This window comes from Phoxinus phoxinus (assembly GCF_949152265.1).
Source record: "Phoxinus phoxinus genome assembly, chromosome: 9".
NCBI lineage: Eukaryota > Metazoa > Chordata > Actinopteri > Cypriniformes > Leuciscidae > Phoxinus > Phoxinus phoxinus.
In genome coordinates this window covers 24,596,770-24,615,567 of record NC_136884.1, presented here as the reverse complement: position 1 = coordinate 24,615,567, position 18,798 = coordinate 24,596,770, and the positions used below count along the sequence as shown (strand labels likewise).

Sequence of the window (18,798 nt, the reverse complement as noted above, 5' to 3'; positions counted from 1 at the left end):
CTAAAGTCATTCCCTTGCACAAAGGTGGAGACTTACAAATTTTGAACAATTATAGGCCAATATCAATAATTAATAGTGTGGTTAAAGTTTTTGAGAAACTAATTTTTAATCAATTATCTAATTATCTATCTGATAATAATTTACTTACGCAATGCCAATCAGGTTTCAGAAAATATTTCTCCACTACCACTGCTCTCTTAAAACTCTCTAATGATATATTTTCTAGTTTCGATGACAATCTGTGCACCGGTGCCATTTTCCTGGATCTCTCCAAAGCGTTCGATTTAGTTGATCATTATCTTTTATTGGATAAACTGCATGCTATTGGACTCTCGAGATCATCTTTACTCTGGTTTAATGGTTATTTTCATCATCGTTGTCAGGGTGTGTCCTATAGGGGTTGTCAGTCTGATTATACAAGCATAGTGAAAGGCATCCCTCAAGGTTCTTCTCTGGGACCTTTATTATTTTCTATCTTTGTTAATGATATGCCCTTATGCTGTACAGACTGTAATATTCATCTTTATGCCGATGATACAGTCATTTACTGTAGTAAACCTACTATCTCCGGGATAAACCTCTCTCTACAGCATGACTTCAATTCTGTACAGCAGTGGTTATTAGCTAATAAACTTCTCCTTAATAAATCAAAGTCCTACTCTTTACTGTTTCACAGAAAAGCCTTGGATATAGATGAAAACAACCTTAATCTTTGTTATCTCGACTCCTCTCCTTTGGAGTCAACTGAGACCTTTAAATATCTAGGTGTTTGGCTGGAAACTGATTTATCTTTTAAAACTCATGTACAAGCAATGACAAACAAAATCAGCTCTCGTCTTAAAATACTTTATCGATCTGTTAATTGTTTTAATTTTTTGGTCAGGAAAAGAATAGTCTTACAGCTCCTCCTGCCTATGTTGGACTACGCAGATATTATTTATCAGAACACTACTGCCTCTTGTTTGCACTCCATTGATGTGGTTTACAATAGTATTTGCCGATTTGTTCTTCGCTGTCCCTTTAGGACACACCGCTGTGTGTTGTACAGACAGTTGTCCTGGTTGGCCCCTTCTGCCAGGAGACAGTCTCACTGGTTACATTTTATATTTAAAAGTTTTTATTTTAATTATCCAGTTTATCTCAAGCAACACCTAGTGCTTTATAATTCGCTTTACAGTCTGCGACACAATGATCAGATCTTTTTTGTTGTTCCTAGAGTTAAAAGACAGGCAGGGAAATATGCCTTTTGTTTTAAGGCTCCATATGATTGGAATAATCTTCCATTTTCTATCCGTTCTTTAACTTCATTTACAGTGTTTCGAAGGGCTATCAGGGAACATCTTCAGAACATTTGTCTTTGTTTCTAGTTTTGCTTGTTTGACTTTGGACTTTATTGGTCATGTGTTTACTATTTTTCATTTTTATGTCCTCATTTTTTTTTTATTTTTTTTTTTTTATTATTATTGTTATTATCATCATCAATGTTCTTGTTTGTGTTCCTCTTAGTCCTTGACCTTGTGCAATGCTAGTCATGTGGTTGTTTTTCTGTCATGTCACTTGTGGGGTTCGTGCTGGGTGGGGTGGGGTTGACCATTGTGAGCTGGTGTGTGTGTGTGTGTTGCTGTGTTTTGTCGTGCTGTCTTTGATTGTGATATTTGCTCTGCTGTTTTGGGTCTTTTTTGCTTTGCTGTACTGGAGGACCCCCTTGAAAACGAGATGTTTCATCTCAAGGGGTTAATCCTCGCAATAAAGATATGTTAATAAATAAATAAATAAACATGTGGCTCCTTTTCTCTGGAACAGAGGATCAAGCTATACAGTGTTTTACATGTGTTTTAAATGTATTCTGTCATGTATATTTTCTCTAGAGAGCAATGCCATTTCTCTCCCTTCCTTCCTGAGGAGCTATGTTTTGGTTAACTGATAATGCAGAGCTCAAGCACTCTTTGGCCTTGGTGATGTTATTTGGTGTTGTTCTGTGTGTGTGCGTTTGACTTTCTACATAGGCACTGGGGACACAACGCTCAGCCATACTGGCGCTCTCCTCTAACCTGCGAGGTCAACGCTGACCTAAATCTGAGGATTGGCGACAGCTATCCTAACTAATGGCGATAGGCACCTTTTATCTGCTCACATGTGTTAAATTGTTTATGGTTTTATGTTCTCTCAGCTTATCAGATGTATGATGATGCTATGCTTGCCCTTGCAAAATGGTATAATTGGTGTATGATTTTGTGTAAGGTAGAGTTGGCTTGCGACCTCCTCGTGAGACTTTGACGCTCGCTCTACCGATGAAACTGCAAACTATTCTTCAGTAAATTTTTATCTTTTTGATTGAACCTCACGACTCCTGGTCTTCTTTCATCATATCTGGTCTCGGGTCTTATAACTGTTACCCCCCTAACAGGTTTTACATGCCATTTTGTATAGGCTACATTTATAAACACTATGCGGACATGCAGGCTAAGTGATGATAGGGCTATGATACTTGTCCATGTATCTACACGGTAAATTAAGAAACGGGAAAGAAAGTAATAAGAAGTGAAGTTACTTTTCAAATGCAGTAACTAGTTAAGTAATCTCATTACAATTTACAGAAGTAACCAGTAACTAATTACTTTTTTTGAGTAACTACCCCAACACTGGTTATGATGGCGCTCGACGGCGTGTTTGTCCGGGTTGTGTGCACGATATTATTATTGAAAACGGAGGGGGGGAAATATTTGTTTCTCTAAATACCCGGCTATGTGTAAATGTGGCCTAACACACAGTATGAATGAACAGTTAAGCCCCTTTCACACAGCACATTGATCCCAGGAAATTGCCTTAAAATTACTAGTGCCTTCTGTGTGAACGCAAACAAGTCCCGGGATTGATGCCGGGATGGGGACCTAGTAACATTGGCGGGATCAGACCCGGAACGCACCCTGTGTGAACAAAAGCCAGGACCAATGCCGTTAAGGGGTGTGTCGAAGTGATGACTCTGTTGCTCTTAGAAGAACGTTTGTGTTCGTCATCAAGAAAGAAAAATGTCTGCAAACTGGAATGAAGCAGAGACCAGGAGCTCCTTACTATCCGCGCTGAAGCTGAGATCCTTCACCAGCTTTGTGGAACGGTACGTGCGTGTACATGTTTTCGAAGCGTACGTTACATGTCTCATCCTGACGTCACGTGTCTTTACGGGATGTGTGTGAACGCACTTACAGATCCCGGAAAATCACTGGCAGTGTGAATTAAGCAAAATCAAACGATCCCGGGACACATTATCCGTGTATTTTCCAGAATCTCTGTGTGAAAGGGGCTTTAGGGTGATTTCCCACTGGCAGTTAAGTTGGTGAAAAACTGGTAACGTAAAAGCGGTCTTGCGGACCATGGAGCGCACCGGGTTACTGAACCCAAGACTGCCACTGCCACAACTGCCCTTGCAGACGACCCTTACGGAACAAAAATATATTTCCCATATATGAATGATAAATATATTAAATGGTTTAACAGTATAGTTGACAATACACAAATCCGGCGAAACACGGAAGTAAAGCAGCGCCGCCATTGCTGTGTGCCTTGCTGCTAAGGAAGTAGCGGAAGTAGCGTGTTGATCCCGTAGGTGGCTGTAGCAGATGTTAGCTGTTACTGTACGAAATGTTATTTTATTTGTATTTTTTTAGTACGTATGCTTTCCAGTGATTCCGGGAAGAGCGTGTTGTGTGGTTGGCTGTTTTAACAATAAATAAAACCGTTCACGAACCTTTGTTGCACATTGACTGCCCATGTTTACGGCCATACGGATTACACAGAGTTCCCGGTCGAGCGGAGGGACCAATATGTGCGTCAAAAGTTTACACAAAATACACCATGCTCTTCTTCAAATTGACATTAATCAACAACGTCGCTCTAGATGTGTAAAAACAAGTGGAAAGCGCGGGCGCGCCGCTGTCTCCTTTCCACAAGCGCTTGCTCTCCCGTGGCGTCTGTCGTTGCTATGCAACCATGAACTGCGCTCTCCATGATGACAAGGAAGTATCAGCAAAATAATAATTGATTTCTAGCCCTTGCATTAGCTTTACTACTAGATATATTTATGGAGATGAAAAATAATAAGGCGCCCTGTACAGCTATGATCAGCTGTTCGGCCGAGCATTCAATGTTGTTACGCTGTAAGCTGATCAGTTGGTTCGTTGCTGCCGCGCTCTATCACTCGCACACCAGAGCAAAATGGTTTTTAATGTTTCAATTTCGTGATTAAAATGACATCATTTGGAAGCGGATAATTTATTCACAAACAGCTCATTATGACTCAAAAGACCACTGCACTGACAGCGTGAAGCATATGATCTGTCTACAGCCAGGGCTCAGCGGAAGACAGAGAAATCCGGTCCAGCGCTGATTGAGGAATTAAATTCAAAAATAAAAGACAGTTTGACATTTTTTTCTCGCATCTGTGAATTTATTTTTTAATCATTTGCTCTGAGATGAAGCAAATATATCTGTGCAGAAATTCCTCGCACTATAAAAACTAACCTTGCGCGAATGGTTTAAATAATGCACCATTCCCGCACTGAAATTCAAGCCCTGCATTACATTTGGCTGACGCATTTTTACATTAATACATTATGTTGTCAATAAATTACCTTTATCGGTAAGTTTTGGCCACTGCCTGACATCATCTACCCAATGTTCCCTTTTAAATGTTATTTCACCAGACATTTTCTTTTATGAGCAGGATTTGTTTTTATTGAAATGTCATTAGAGGGTATTCTTCGCCACACTTCGCAGGCACGCAGTAATGGTGGCAGGCAAGATGGCGGCGCCCATAGAGTTCTCGGCGGATTTGTGTATATATAGAATACTATATTGTGTAATATATTACAATATATTTACTTATATCATAATGCATTTCATTTTATACTCAGCAATACACTTTATCATATATAGATATACATGTGATCAGATATGGTACTGCATGTGTAATAGCCTATATTGCAGATATATTTACTCATGCAGCCTAAACACACAGAAAAATATAGAATGTAATATATATATTTGAATTATTTCATATTTATAAGCTGGTTAAAATAAGCACACCTGCATGTATTAAAGTAGTTAGCCAAGAGACTGTCGCTGTGCTGAGGAGTGCACAACCATTACTTTAATTTAACCAATACTACTGTTATTACTTTTAAAGGAGTCATAACCTAGTATTACCTTGGATACCCACGCTCTATTATAGTCTTTCAGGCCCTTCTAAAAAAGAAAAGTAGAAAAAAAATAAACACAGAGCTCCTCTGACCCTTATTTCTGAAGGCATTATTGTCTCGCGAGATCTGATGCGATATTTTGGCTGTTGTGGACGGTCATTTTAATAATGCAAATGAGGGATGCGTTGATTGGTGGCAGGAAGGAGGGGGGTTGACACCGCAGGTAACTTCAGCATATCATTCCAAAATGACATCATGGCGCAAGTTGTGAATGAACCCGACCTGGCCGCGACCTAATATGCACGAGCCAGACTCTGAACCTGAGCTGGAAAGGGAAGATGTAGAGTCGATGGAAGGACGTCTACATCAAGATGTCTCTGAATGGTAAAGACAATAGTTTTGACTGAGACATACATTATACCTTTTATTTAATGTAGATTACATTAACGGAGATGTAGTCTACTTTTTTTTATCAGCTTACAGTGGTTATTGAGATCAACGTTTGCTATCATGTGGTGTTTTTGCCTTGTTTCACGTTGTGGTTTTTTAGACATTCAAATTTGCGAACGATTCCGGCGTAAAATGATTAGCACAGACACCTAACGTTAAGCCAGTGGGAAGGGTTGTAGGAACCGCGCGTAAAATGATTAGCACAGACACCTAACGTTAAGCCAGTGGCAAGGGTTGTAGGAACCGCGTCATTAAAAACGAATTTAATCCACTGGTCCCTGACAGCTTGGTCCGTTCTTGGGAGAGAAAACACATTTAAGTTACATGTTGATTCTGGCAGTCAACAACAGAGTAACTCACGTGTGCACTACGCTTCTGCATCTTTCGCGACTGAATATGAGGAGGAGAGGGGCAGGGCGGGCTTCCTGTAGCATAGGTCTGCGGTGTCCATATATGGTATATCTGGCCCCGTCTTGACGTCAAGACGGGGGAGAAATTAAAATCTCGTGTTTGAGTGCGCGTGCACGTGGGCTGGTTTACGAACCCTGGGATAAACAAACGCTTCACTTTTAAATATTGGCTTCCCGGCCAGTGTATACTCGTTAGGCAATCATAACATACATTGATTCTCGTGGAAAAGTGAAAATTACAGGTCATGACTCCTTTAAAATATAGTAAATATGGTCTTAATGGTTTTTTAATGGTCAACCAAACCACAGGCTCTACTCTTCAGCACAATGGTAACCCCAAAAAACACTTTAAATTAAAAAATATTAGAGAATTAACAGGTCCCTCCCCTATATTAATATTGAACAAAGCACATTAAATAACACTTAAGTCAGAAGCAAAGCATGCTGGGAACTAGAAATCTGTTGTAAGTCATTCCGTGTGTGTGTGTGCGTGTACTTGCATTCACATTTATATGGGAACATGTATACGCAATATATGTACACAATAAAGGATAAAACTTTGTGAATGTTACATATAATGCTATTTCTATCTTATTTTATAAATATTTTATACTCATTATATACCCAGATAGCACACGTACATCGCGGAGACGTCTGTGAAAGATCGTAGCATCTGGTAAACATCGCGTTCGAACGACCGTTTTTAATAGTTACTGAGCCGTCTTCCTTACCTCTATATGATGTCTATACGATGAGTCTTCAACATTTGAAATTGCATGTAGGATCGAGCAGATCAGCAGACGCGGCCGGCGGTCTATTATCACTTGGCTTCGCATTGTGCCACTCGCATGTAAACACGGATTTTTTTTTTTATATCAAATACATTGATGGCTCATTGTTCGTAGTTTATTAGCGTACAATTTGACAAGCATTAAAACCATTGTTGCGTTTTTCCCTTACCAGTACATGTGGGGGAAAAAAACAGTAGTTTTACCTTTAAGTGATTTTGCATTGTAAATGCAGTTTCATTGATCCATTTTGTTTTACTACATTCATATTTACGAGGGACATTTTTATTTTATTATTCTGTACTGAAAAAAAAATAAAGCTAAGCATAAATACAACATGGATTTATTTTAATTAAGCTTTCAATGATTTAAGTGCAACTTTATCCTCTTACTGGATACAAATCAGAATATATAAATAAAACTCTCAATGAGCAAGACAAAGGTGGCAAGTGGCAATGGTAAGGAAAACACTTGTATGTATGAGGAAGAAGCCCTAGGAGGAAACAATACACACGTTAATTTGATTCATATTACCTCACAGATTTAATGCCATTTACTTTCCAGAGAATTGATTCAACTTTTACCATCTTTAAATAATAAATATATATATATATATATATAAAAGGAAGGACACAATTTAATCTAGTAACTGCTGAATATAGTCACAAATAAGGTTTAGTAACTACTCTGGCTTTCACTGATGACTTGGTGCTGATTGGAGGATCTTGGAGTAGTATGACCCACAACCTGCTGGACGAGTTCTGTCAGAACACCTACACGATAGTTCCCTTCTCTAGGAAGTGTTGCAGCTACCCTAATACCGGTCTCAAAGATTATAATGAGCTTTAATAGAACAATCCAAAACATTTGCAATGAAAAAGGAACAGATTGTGCATGGCAGACACTGGTTATTGACTACATATTTTATTGCATATTTAATTAAACATTGATGGCCAGGTGGGTGTGGGAATGAAGGTGGACTAGAGGTAGATCTGCATCTTAGGATGAACCATCTCCTAAAGCTGTTTTGGTGGAGAAAAGAAAAAGAAGTTAGAGCATTTCATAAGTAAAAGTTACTGTGGGTTTAAATATACGTATTTCTCACAAACAATATTGGGTCGTCAACACCATTTTAAATGTAGAGACATGAACAACACGGTCAACAATAGATACTACATAACTGTGGCATTGAAATCAGATTAAATCTCACAGTATTTAATAAAAAAATATATTTTGTTTTGCTCATTTACCAGTATGGCTGTGAAAGCTGACAAAGAAACCAAATTTGCCTTGATCTTTTGGTATATAAGAGGTCTTTGTACCATTAAAACGAATCATTTATTTAATCAAGCTCTAAATACAGCTCGTTCTGGATCCATGGTAAGAAGTGACGTCACGGTACGAAGTGACGTACCAGCGTTTGCATATAGACCGCCTCCAGCACAAGACAACTACGCTTAAAGCGCAAGACAACTACGCTCATTTCGTATCATTGTCGCGCCCGCGTGCCTCACAAGTGTTCAGTCGCCGGACAGCGAGTGGGTCTGTGTACAGAGATATTACGATGCCACAGATGTGCTGTTCCTGGCTGTGGACAAACAACATCTGTGAATACGATGCGAAAGATAGAGTCGTCAGGGAAAAATGGATGCACTTTATTTTTTGCGGACGTCTCAGTCACGGCAGTGTTAGTTTAAGCGTTTGTTCTATAATGTTACGTTTGAAGGATGACTGTTTTGAGAACAAATCCCAAAATGATGCTGGCTTTGCCAGAAAACTGTTGCTCAAAGATAAGTCCGTGCCGACTATTCTGGGCTCAACAACGACGACGCAAACTGTAAGTAATGTATTTAAAACTTTAAATTACTTTAAATACGCCGAATCCGCAAATATTCTGGCTGGGGGCGTTAATAATTGATGCATAGGCACTGACGTTAGCCAATCATAACAGTGGGCGTTAACACTGAACTCTTAAATGGGAAACACCCCCAAAACAGACAGTTTGAATCAGAGGATGAGAAACAGGGTGGGAAAAGGTCATAAATCACTACATTGTAAAAAATTTTTGTAAAAAAAACTATAGTAATACTATAATTGCACCTAAGGGAACATAATAGAATAAAAAAACCCATGTCATGACCCCTTTAAGCTGTCCACTGAGTGTAAATAAGGTGTGGCCCCTTTAAGAGCTGCGCGCTCCCTGTTGAACTGTCTGTGTATTGTAGGCCTATGCGCCTCGATACCCCATGTCCGCGGGTTATTTCTGTTTGATTCTGATTTTTATCTTATTTTCTTTATCAAGTACCGCTGTGTAGAACGTGTGATAGACAGTTACACGAGTTCGATTGGGGAATAAAGTGCGAGTTGTAAGATGCCAATCGCCTCCGTGAGTCTGTCTGGCCTCTGCAATAACTTTAGCTGTGAGCTAAAGTATCCCTATTGTTCTTCCTGACACTTACATAATTTGATAAATAAAAATAAAACGGCAAGGTGTTAACCTAATGTAAGGAATAATTGACTTCAGGCGGTTGAATTATTAGAAAAATAATGCACACCCGAGGTGGTAATGCGGTCACGACGCGAAGCGGAGTGGCCGTTATACTACAGTTACCACACCTCGAAATATTGTTCAGATGATGCATTTCAAGACGTTTGTAAAGTTTTTGTCATTAAAACGCTCTTGTATGTAGGACTAATTCCTTGCGCATCTAAACCCATGTTCCATTGCTAATTCCAGAAGGTCATTGTAGAGTTAGTAACGGATGTTTGAGCCGCTGATAGCAGAGTAATGCTGGGACACACACTTAACGACTAGAAACGTTCTCTGACTGTTAATGCAGCATTTTAAACACCGCTGTGAACAGACTGAACGCGCTGAAAACGCGTGCATGATCAGTCATAAGTAGTGTTGTCACGATACTAGAATTTCTAACTTCGATACCTTGAAAAATATCGATATTCGATACCACAGAGAAAATAACTGCCACAATATTAAGGGGGTATTTTTTTTTATTTAAAGCTAAATATAACAAGTCTAGAACATGACAATGAGGTATATTTTACATGAACAAAAATGTCCTGAGTTCTATCTGTTAATATTTTTTAATTGGACCAGGGCTAACATGACCCGTTGTATTTGTATAACCTACTGTTATCAAAGATTAAAATATAGCCTACTTTAACAGTATCAAATTGGAGGATAGAGTGTCAGTAATGTATAATAATAAGATTAAACATTCAATTTTCAGTTAAAGGCATTTCATTATTGAATTCAGAGATGCCATTGTCTAGCTGTTTAGTTTAATTAATATATGTGTAATCAAATTGATGATAATCGCTAATGAAGGCAAATTGCAGAATTAAATAATTTTCTGAATAAAGTTAAATAGGCACAAGTTAATTTACATTTGACCACAGTTAAAATATTTACTCAGTCAGATTATGTTAACTTTAAGAATTACGGTGAAAAAAAAAATGACAACAGACTCATTTCAACAACAATACTAGGCCATCTTGGTTAATGTTTCAGAAAAGTTAAAATGAGAAGAGTTACAGTGTTTCCTTTAGGATTTTTTTAGCAGTGGGGAAAGGTCTGTCCAAACAACAAACACCCCTGATGCTGAGCGTAGCCTATGCTTGCTAAATGGTACCCCTGGAGCCTGTTCCTTAAGTCTGTTTTCACCTATACAATAATTTAAAAAAATGAGTGATGTGAGGGATTATTGATAGTCAAACAATCTTTTGGGTGCCCGCAGCCCGCTCGCAGTGTGAAGCGCGTGTCTGCGCTATTCTCCCCGCTCGCAGTGTGAAGTGTGTGTCTGCGCTATTCTCTGACATACCCGCTCGCAGTGTGAAGCGCGTGTCTGCGCTATTCTCCCCGCTCGCAGTGTGAAGTGTGTGTCTGCGCTATTCTCTGACATACCCGCTCGCAGTGTGAAGCGCGTGTCTGCGCTATTCTCCCCGCTCGCAGTGTGAAGTGTGTGTCCGCGCTATTCTCCCCGCTCGCAGTGTGAAGTGTGTGTCCGCGCTATTCTCCCCGCTCGCAGTGTGAAGCGCGTGTCCGCACTATTCTCCGACATGCCCGCTCGCAGTGTGAAGCGCGTGTCCGCACTATTCTCCGACATGCCCGCTCGCAGTGTGAAGCGCGTGTCCGCACTATTCTCCGACATGCCCACTCGCGGTGTGTTTTTACGTGTGTCCGCGCTATTCTCCGACATGCCCGCTCGCGGTGTTCTTTATCAATCAACCAAAGCCGGTCGCGGGGGCGCCGCCCTCGCCATCTTTCCATTCCATTCACTTTTGCTATTTAACCAGAGCGAATGAGACGAGTGCTTCACGTGTGGTGTTTGTCAACGCGCCTTTGGTGAGAAGTGAAAGTGACCGCTCTGCTAGTATCGATACTTCGGGAAATTAGTATTGGTACCGTTCAGATATTTCAGTATCGATATTTATCGAAATTTTTGACAATAGTCATAAGTATCAAATTACATTCATAACCGGCCTTACAGTAAGTCTGTCCCTGGCTTTATGCTTTATTTTTTATTTCATCACCTTATCTGTTACCACTGAAATGTATTTGTAATGTATTTTTATATTTAAGCACTGTATCACACAAGTTGCAACTTACATCTGTGTCGTTCTGTTTGGTGAAATGGTCCCACACACTACTATTTTCTGCACGCTTCCTCCTGTCGTCTGCCCTGGCTCTAACCTCGAGTGTGTTGGCCTATAGCCTTTACTTTCTGCAAACCTTGTGAGCGCGCAAACCCAAACGCTGTGACCTCGCGCCGAATGTTTTTATTGGTTTATTAAGTACAAACGGGCGAGTTATGAAAGATTGAGTGAGAGGGATTTGTTCACTTCACACAAAAAGATATTGAAATGAGATGCTAACTGTAGTAGCGTTTAGTCCACTCTCTATAATAGACTAATTTAGAGATCAAATTGTATTTTTTTTAACCGACTGCCGAAAACTTTGATCGGTTAACGTTGATACGGTCAACCATCGGTCAAACGGTCATCGGTTAACATCCCTAATCCAAATAACACGCGCTGAGTGAACGATCAGCAATCAAGAGCATTCAACAGAAGTGCTCTCTCTCTCTCTACGGTCAGTTATCGTTAATAATAAGCTACATGCCTCGTTTTACTTTCTTTGCCATTGACATCCGACTGAACTACAAACTTTCCACTGAGCTCCACTTTTGTGGGCTACGATTCGATACTTTTTTGCTACTTTGTAATAACTTTCTGGGGCCAGCGTTTCTGGAAATGAACGAGGGTAAATTATTTTTTAGACCTGACTAAATAAAATTTAAGACCTCGGATGAAAATCTGGCCGTTTTTAAGACGTTTTAAGGCATTAAATGTAAAGTTCAGAATTTTTTACTTTTTAGGACCCCGCGAAAACCCTGTTACTGAGCGCGTACACCCGAAGTTTACAGGCACTAAAAGCCTGTCTAACAGCGCCTGGTTACTGGACTAAGTTATCTTTCCGAGTCTTATTGCGCTAAAACTGGCAAATACACACAAGGTTTACATAAGCCCTATTCGCACGGGATTAGTATTATCTATGGACCTCGTGTGATTTAGAAATTACCCCACCGACATCTGAATTTCGTGTGGCGCATTCGCACGGGATAAGCGAAGCCTGTGATTCTACTCGAATTTACTGACTTTTCTCCCGGAACCCGGATATAAAGAATGTGGCTAACCAGACAGTTGCTGGTCCCCATTGACTTCCATAGGAAATAAATATACTATAGAAGTCACTGGAGTACATCAACTGTCTGGTTACCCACATTCTTCCAAATAACTTATTTTCAACAGAAGAAAGAAACTTAATCGGTTTAAAACAACTTGAGAGAGTAAATGATAATAAGAATCAATGTATAATTTATACAGTGAAGTCTATGTTGTTTTATTTGCATACGTGTTCATTTAATTACTTTCTTCAATGCTGTTAAATGCACCTACTGTAACTTAAAAAATAAAGCACTGTTTATTTAATTTGTATATGTGTATCTTTGTTCTTAATATTTAATAAAGAAAATAATGACAAAGATTTTTATCTTCGCCACTTTGGCCTTAATGTCTGCCATTCTTTTTTATTTTATATTTTGTTACCTAAGGCTGTTTTTAAAATAGGGACATTAGTTTGGCTGTAATGCTCAGTCACTTGCAAAATAGTAAAACCAACATGAAAAAGAATCGTGATATTCCTGAAAAAAATCGTGATATGATATTTTTGCCATATCGCCCACCCCTATTTGTAACTATTTATTAATCTTTGTTAATGTTAGTTTCATTTTTTGTTTGTTAGTACACAGTACAAAGGTTTTAGGCCTATTTGTTAACAATGTATTAGTACGTTGAAATTAATATCAACTAAGATTAATAAATGCTGTAGAAGTATTGTACTAAGGTAGTTAACTAATGAACCATATTTCATGTAGTGTTACCTATGTTTTTTAAGTCATTTTAAAGGCTGTCGTTCACTTGGATAATGGATCTATTTTTATTACCACAATTTGTATCGGATTACTTGATTAATCGATGGAATAATCAGTAGAATGCTTGATTACTAAAATAATCGATAGCTACAGCACTAGTTAATCCTTCTGGAAACGTTTTGAACGGCAAGATACATTGTTAATTGTGAAAATCTATATATTAAATACATCAACGTTACTGCAGCAAAAAAATTAAGTACCTGATAGTGGAGTTTGTGGGAGAAGAGACAAGATCTATAGCAAAATGATGGCCTCTCACGTTCCATACAAAGACCAGTCGCTGATGGAGGCACCACAGCCAATCAGGACAGGAGTTCTGTGCGAGTCAGGTAAGCAGAACAAAATACACTGTAAATAATCAGTATTAAAACAAAAGGTTAAGTCACTAGTACATGACCTTCCATGGCTTATTGCTTCCATAAATTAAATTTAGGAACTTAATTTTTTCATAATATTTTAACAGCGGTGGAAAGTAACTAACTACAAACCCTTTCTTTACAGCATTTTTTTATCTACTTCCTCAAAAAGGATGATTTCTGTCTTTTTTGAATGGCAGTTCCCAAAACTGGAAGCGTCACCCATGATTCTTAACACAGTAGACTAGCCAGGAAAAAGGTGGATAGAAAAACTTTTAATTATTAATGTGTAGTGAAGAGCCATGCATGGATTTACCTGTGGTTGCCGTGACCTAAAAATATAAAGCAAAAGCAAGAGTTAAAGAACCAACTCATAAATATATTTTTATAAACATTGAAAGGGATTTTACGTCACTCAAAACTAAAAGATAACGACACATACACAATCATAGCAGAGCATTTTTTTTTCTTCAGCCGGGGAAATTCGAGACTAATATTAGTAAATTTGTCTCTTTTGAAGATCAGACTCATTGCCAGTCACTGCCTGAAATAAAAGAGGGCTGCCAACTCTCACGCATTGTCACATTTCACACGCTCTAACATCCATTTTCTCGCTCAACTTACCGAAATGTATATTCCTCATACATAATATTGACCAATCAGTGTTTTTCAACCACGCAAAGAGGTCAATATAACAGCTGGAGAACAATTATGTCACATAACATTTACCTCAGGAAAGCCATTTAATGACAATAATATATCACGTTATTTTGGCTAGAAAAAAGAGCTATCTGAGTATTTTGCTAATTATGTGTAGGCCTACTATATTACATATTTATAATATGTTTTACTTGTATCATTAAATGCAGTTATTGTGATAAAAAACGCATAATATTGAATTACTTTTTTTTTTCACTGCTGAAGGTGGGTGCCTTCCAATCAATTTACTTGCGTTGCCATAGGAACGCTTCGGCTTTTGCCACCCGGAAGAACGTCTGTTACTGTTGTGATGTCATGGTGAATTGTCATACAAGCAAGGACAAAAATAAAACAATTTATTTTAATTCTCTATTAAAATGTAGCAAAATGAATAAACGCTCTGATCATGAGGACATTGGATTCCCCGTATCTAGCTCAGAAAAAATAAAATAAAATGAATGAATGTCACGTGACCTTATACTATATATACACGATGACGTTATAATTTGCATCAGATGACCGTTATTATTTCCTCAGCCTACTGTACACTCGACATTTTGATCAATAATCCAACATTAACATCCTGTAATTACCAATTAACTGTATATATTTTGTATCAGTTCATTCGTTGTATGTGTTTTTACCAGTGTTGTTTTATTAATTAATTATTTGCCGGCTTTAAGTTTGTTTGTCTTCAGTTCGTCAAGTTGTTGGTAAGTATGAATTAAGCAGCCTTTTGACATCTTGAAGTTTATTATAAAGAATTATTATACATAATATAACACAAAGACACATTAAACCACAAATACAAACAACGTAGTAAAAAAATACCGGCAAAGATTAGGGTGCGTTTTTCCTTTCCTCACAAAACAGCTGTGAGTGACGACAACACGGAGCGGGAAAAAAAAGCTGCTCTGATTGGTTTAGACCGGGGCGTGCAAACTTTGTCCTAGAAGGCCACTTTTCCCTATAGTTTAGCTCCAACTTGAGCTCAACACACCTAATAAAAGCTTGATTAGCTGGTTCAGGTGTTTAATTGGGGTTTGAGCTGATTTCTTCAGGACAAAGGCACAACAGGAGCAAGATTGTAAAGAGATTATAAAAGTTAACGTACAAATGTGAAGCGCTGTTCTACTTAACACTGGTTTCCGAAACCTTAAGTGGACGTTATCGAGTGTAAAATCACTCCCATTTTGTACACTCAACGGCTGTCCTAAATCGCTTAACGTTACTCGCTTTCCTTCACTCCTCCGAATTAACTGTGTTAATCGTGTGCCGTAACGTTACCGTACCATGCAGTGGAAAAGCGCCATTGGCCCAATGCAGAGCCATAGAGAAAGACGATGTGTGCACGAGGGGGAGAGCGGCCCGGATTAAGTTACACAAGCACTAAACATGATGCAAAACTTACTTTTTTTGACTAAACTCATGCAAAACACACTATTTGTTAAAATGCATGATTAACAAGTCGTGTTAAACACGATTAAGTTACCTTCATCATGAAGATGACACTCATCAACGTCCTCCATCGACTCCTCTCCTGACCGAATGACGGAGGCGCGCGCGCGCATATGAAAGTGACATCAGCAGCGAACAGCCAATCGCCCTGCAACAGAGAATCGGAATTCACTTCTCGCGAGACTAAGCGCTATTCAATACTAGAATATAAAATACATAAATGCATTTAGACAGCAAGAAGAAAATATCTTGCTATAACAAAAACATTTGTTTGTCATATACTCCACAATATAAACTAACTAAAGACTCAATTTATTTAATTAAAAGAAATGCAGTAAAACGGCAAAATTGTATAACGAATTAATAAACTTTTTTTATTTTAAAATGCTATTTATTCCTGGGACATTCTTTTGGAAATCATTCTAATATTATTTAATGCCCAAGTAACATTTCTTATTATCAAAGGATTATCACCATAACTCCAGGAATAAACAATTTTTGTAGATATTTACATTAGATGATTTTGTAAAAAAAATACAATTGTGTTTATTTTGATAAAAAAAAATATATATATATATATATATATATGTACCCTGTCTAAACATAAGAGACTTATTTCAAAAACTATATACATTTTGTTCTTACCAGTCTTAAACTTGTGCAGACTTTATGCAAAAACCTGTAAGGGCCGTTTCACCAATAAAAAATAAAATAAAAAAATTCAGTAATTTCACTTTAATAGAAAGGTATAGGTCCTCCTGTTCATATCCATTAAAAACATAGGAGCCTCCTAAAAAAACTCACCTTCAGAAAATATTCAGATGGAATTTCGGATGGCTTTTGCATCCGAAGTTTTCCTCCTTTGAGTGCAACTGATGTTTTGAAGTGCATGTATTTACATAAATTGTGTTGATGCAGTTTAGTAGTCTTGGCAGGCCAAACAACAAAAAAAGGATTTGTTTCTGTTAAGGTCTTAAAACTATGGCTTGCAATGAACCATCCTATTGGACACTGAGAAGAAGAGCAAAGGACAAGGTGGATCAACAACTGCAGACAATACAAACAACAACTTGGGGAAATGAGTTGGGCTGCTTGCACAGTGACAATACCGGTCAATGTCAAATTGACGAAGACACATTTATGGACTGTCTCTCTCATATTGATGAGAATGAAGGTGTCAATATGGCAAGTGTTCTTGACGACAGTGAATCAGACACTGAGTCCGAATCTGATCCAACTTCCTTGGAAGACGATTTGGCAACTTGGGCAACTGAACAAAAAATCACACACGTTGCATTGAATTCGTTGCTAGACATACTGCGTCAGCACAGTTTAAATCTGCCAAAAGACTCCAGGACATTGCTGGGAACAATGCGTTTCAACCCTGAAATACAAGTCAAGGCTGGTGGTCAATATTACCATTTCGGATTGCTGAAATCCATTACAGAGGTGCTACATCAGAACAGAGAGCTTCTGAGCAACACTCACACGCTGCAACTTCAGGTCAGCATTGATGGTTTGCCCCTCTTCAAGAGCTCAGCAACACAGTTCTGGCCCATTCTAGGAACACTGCAAAATATCAGACAAGAGGAACCAGTGACAATAGGCTTATTTTGTGGCACATGTAAACCTACCTCCCTAACTGAGTATCTTGAAGACTTCATCGCTGAAGTAAATGAATTGGCCAATGGATTCGACTTTGAAGGAGTGAAGTTAACTTTACAACTGTCATCAATGGTTTGCGACGCACCTGCTCGTGCATTCCTGAAAAATGTTAAAGGGCACACGGGCTATCATGGATGTGAAAAATGCACAGAGGATGGCGTGTACCTGGAAAACAGGATGACATTTCCAAGAAGTGACTTGCCTCGAAGAACCAATGAGAGCTTCAGAAACAAGACCGATTCTGATCATCACCGTGGTCTCTCACCCCTTGAAGAAACGTCCCTGGATATGGTCTCTGGCTTTCCCCTCGACTACATGCACCTCGTGTGCCTCGGAGTCATGAGACGGCTTCTCCACTTGTGGCTGAAGTTGGGTCCTCTCACTTGTAGGCTGTCGGGTTTTCAAATAAACACATTAACAGAAAGGTTGGTGAATGCGCGCAGATATGTCCCCATGGAGTTTGCACGGAAACCAAGGGCACTGAAGGAAATTGATAGGTGGAAGGCAACAGAGTTCAGGCAGTTTTTACTGTATACGGGACCTGTCATGATGAAGGATCTCCTCACCACAGAGGTGTACAAAAACTTCATGCTGCTTTTTGTGGGAATTTTCATCCTGTGCAACAACAGTTTCATTGAAGATTACTGTGATTATGCAAATGAAATGCTAGTTCTTTTTGTCACTCACTTTGGGCAACTGTACGGTCCACAGTTCTTGTCGTATAATGCACACTCCCTCGTACATCTTGCAGATGATGCAAAAAAGCATGGCATTCTTGACAACTTCAGTGCTTTCAAGTATGAGAATCACCTGAACAAACTCAAAAGACTTCTGAGGAAACCAACATGCCCTCTGAGTCAAATAATAAAAAGATTCTCAGAGATGCAAAGAAGCTGCAAAACACCTCAGAAAACCAGGCCACATCTGCTCAAAAAACAGCATGCGAACGGTCCTCTCCCTGCATCCTTTCATGAGGCGACTCAATATAAAGAGTTGAGGACAAGCCCTTATACTCTTAAACTAGACCAGGCAAACAGTCACGTCTACATCGGCGGCAAAGCTTCTAAGCTCCAGAACATTATTTCATTCAAGGATGAAGTTTATGTTGCTTACAGCACCTTCAACAACCAGGAATCTTTCTTTGACTATCCTCTACCATCCTCTACACTCGGCATCCATTTAGTTGGTGACCTCTCAACAACCGTTGAGTTCTGCAAGTTTGAGGAAATAGAGAACAAAATTTTTCTTGTCCCATATCAACATCA

At 38.9% G+C, this 18,798-nt stretch overlaps 1 protein-coding gene across 25 annotated transcripts in view; it reads right to left on the bottom strand.

Annotated features, from left to right (window-relative positions):
• The window catches only part of LOC307004294 (uncharacterized protein), a 46,960-nt gene that overhangs the window by 19,770 nt on the left and 8,392 nt on the right, over positions 1-18,798 (bottom strand). For 2 of the 25 annotated variants that reach the window (XR_013798994.1, XR_013798996.1), the window contains 5 exons: positions 17,736-18,744; positions 15,903-17,632; positions 14,028-14,043; positions 13,556-13,671; positions 7,173-7,865 (listed from right to left, as the gene is read on the bottom strand). The exons of 4 other annotated variants lie outside the window; for them this stretch is intronic. The gene's annotated coding sequence lies outside the window, so the exon portion shown is untranslated. Of the gene's footprint in view, positions 1-7,168; positions 7,866-13,555; positions 13,672-14,027; positions 14,044-15,902; positions 17,633-17,698; positions 18,745-18,798 lie in introns of those variants that run through there. 19 more of the 25 variants (XR_013798979.1, XR_013798980.1, XR_013798991.1 and 16 more) reach the window with 19 other exon arrangements.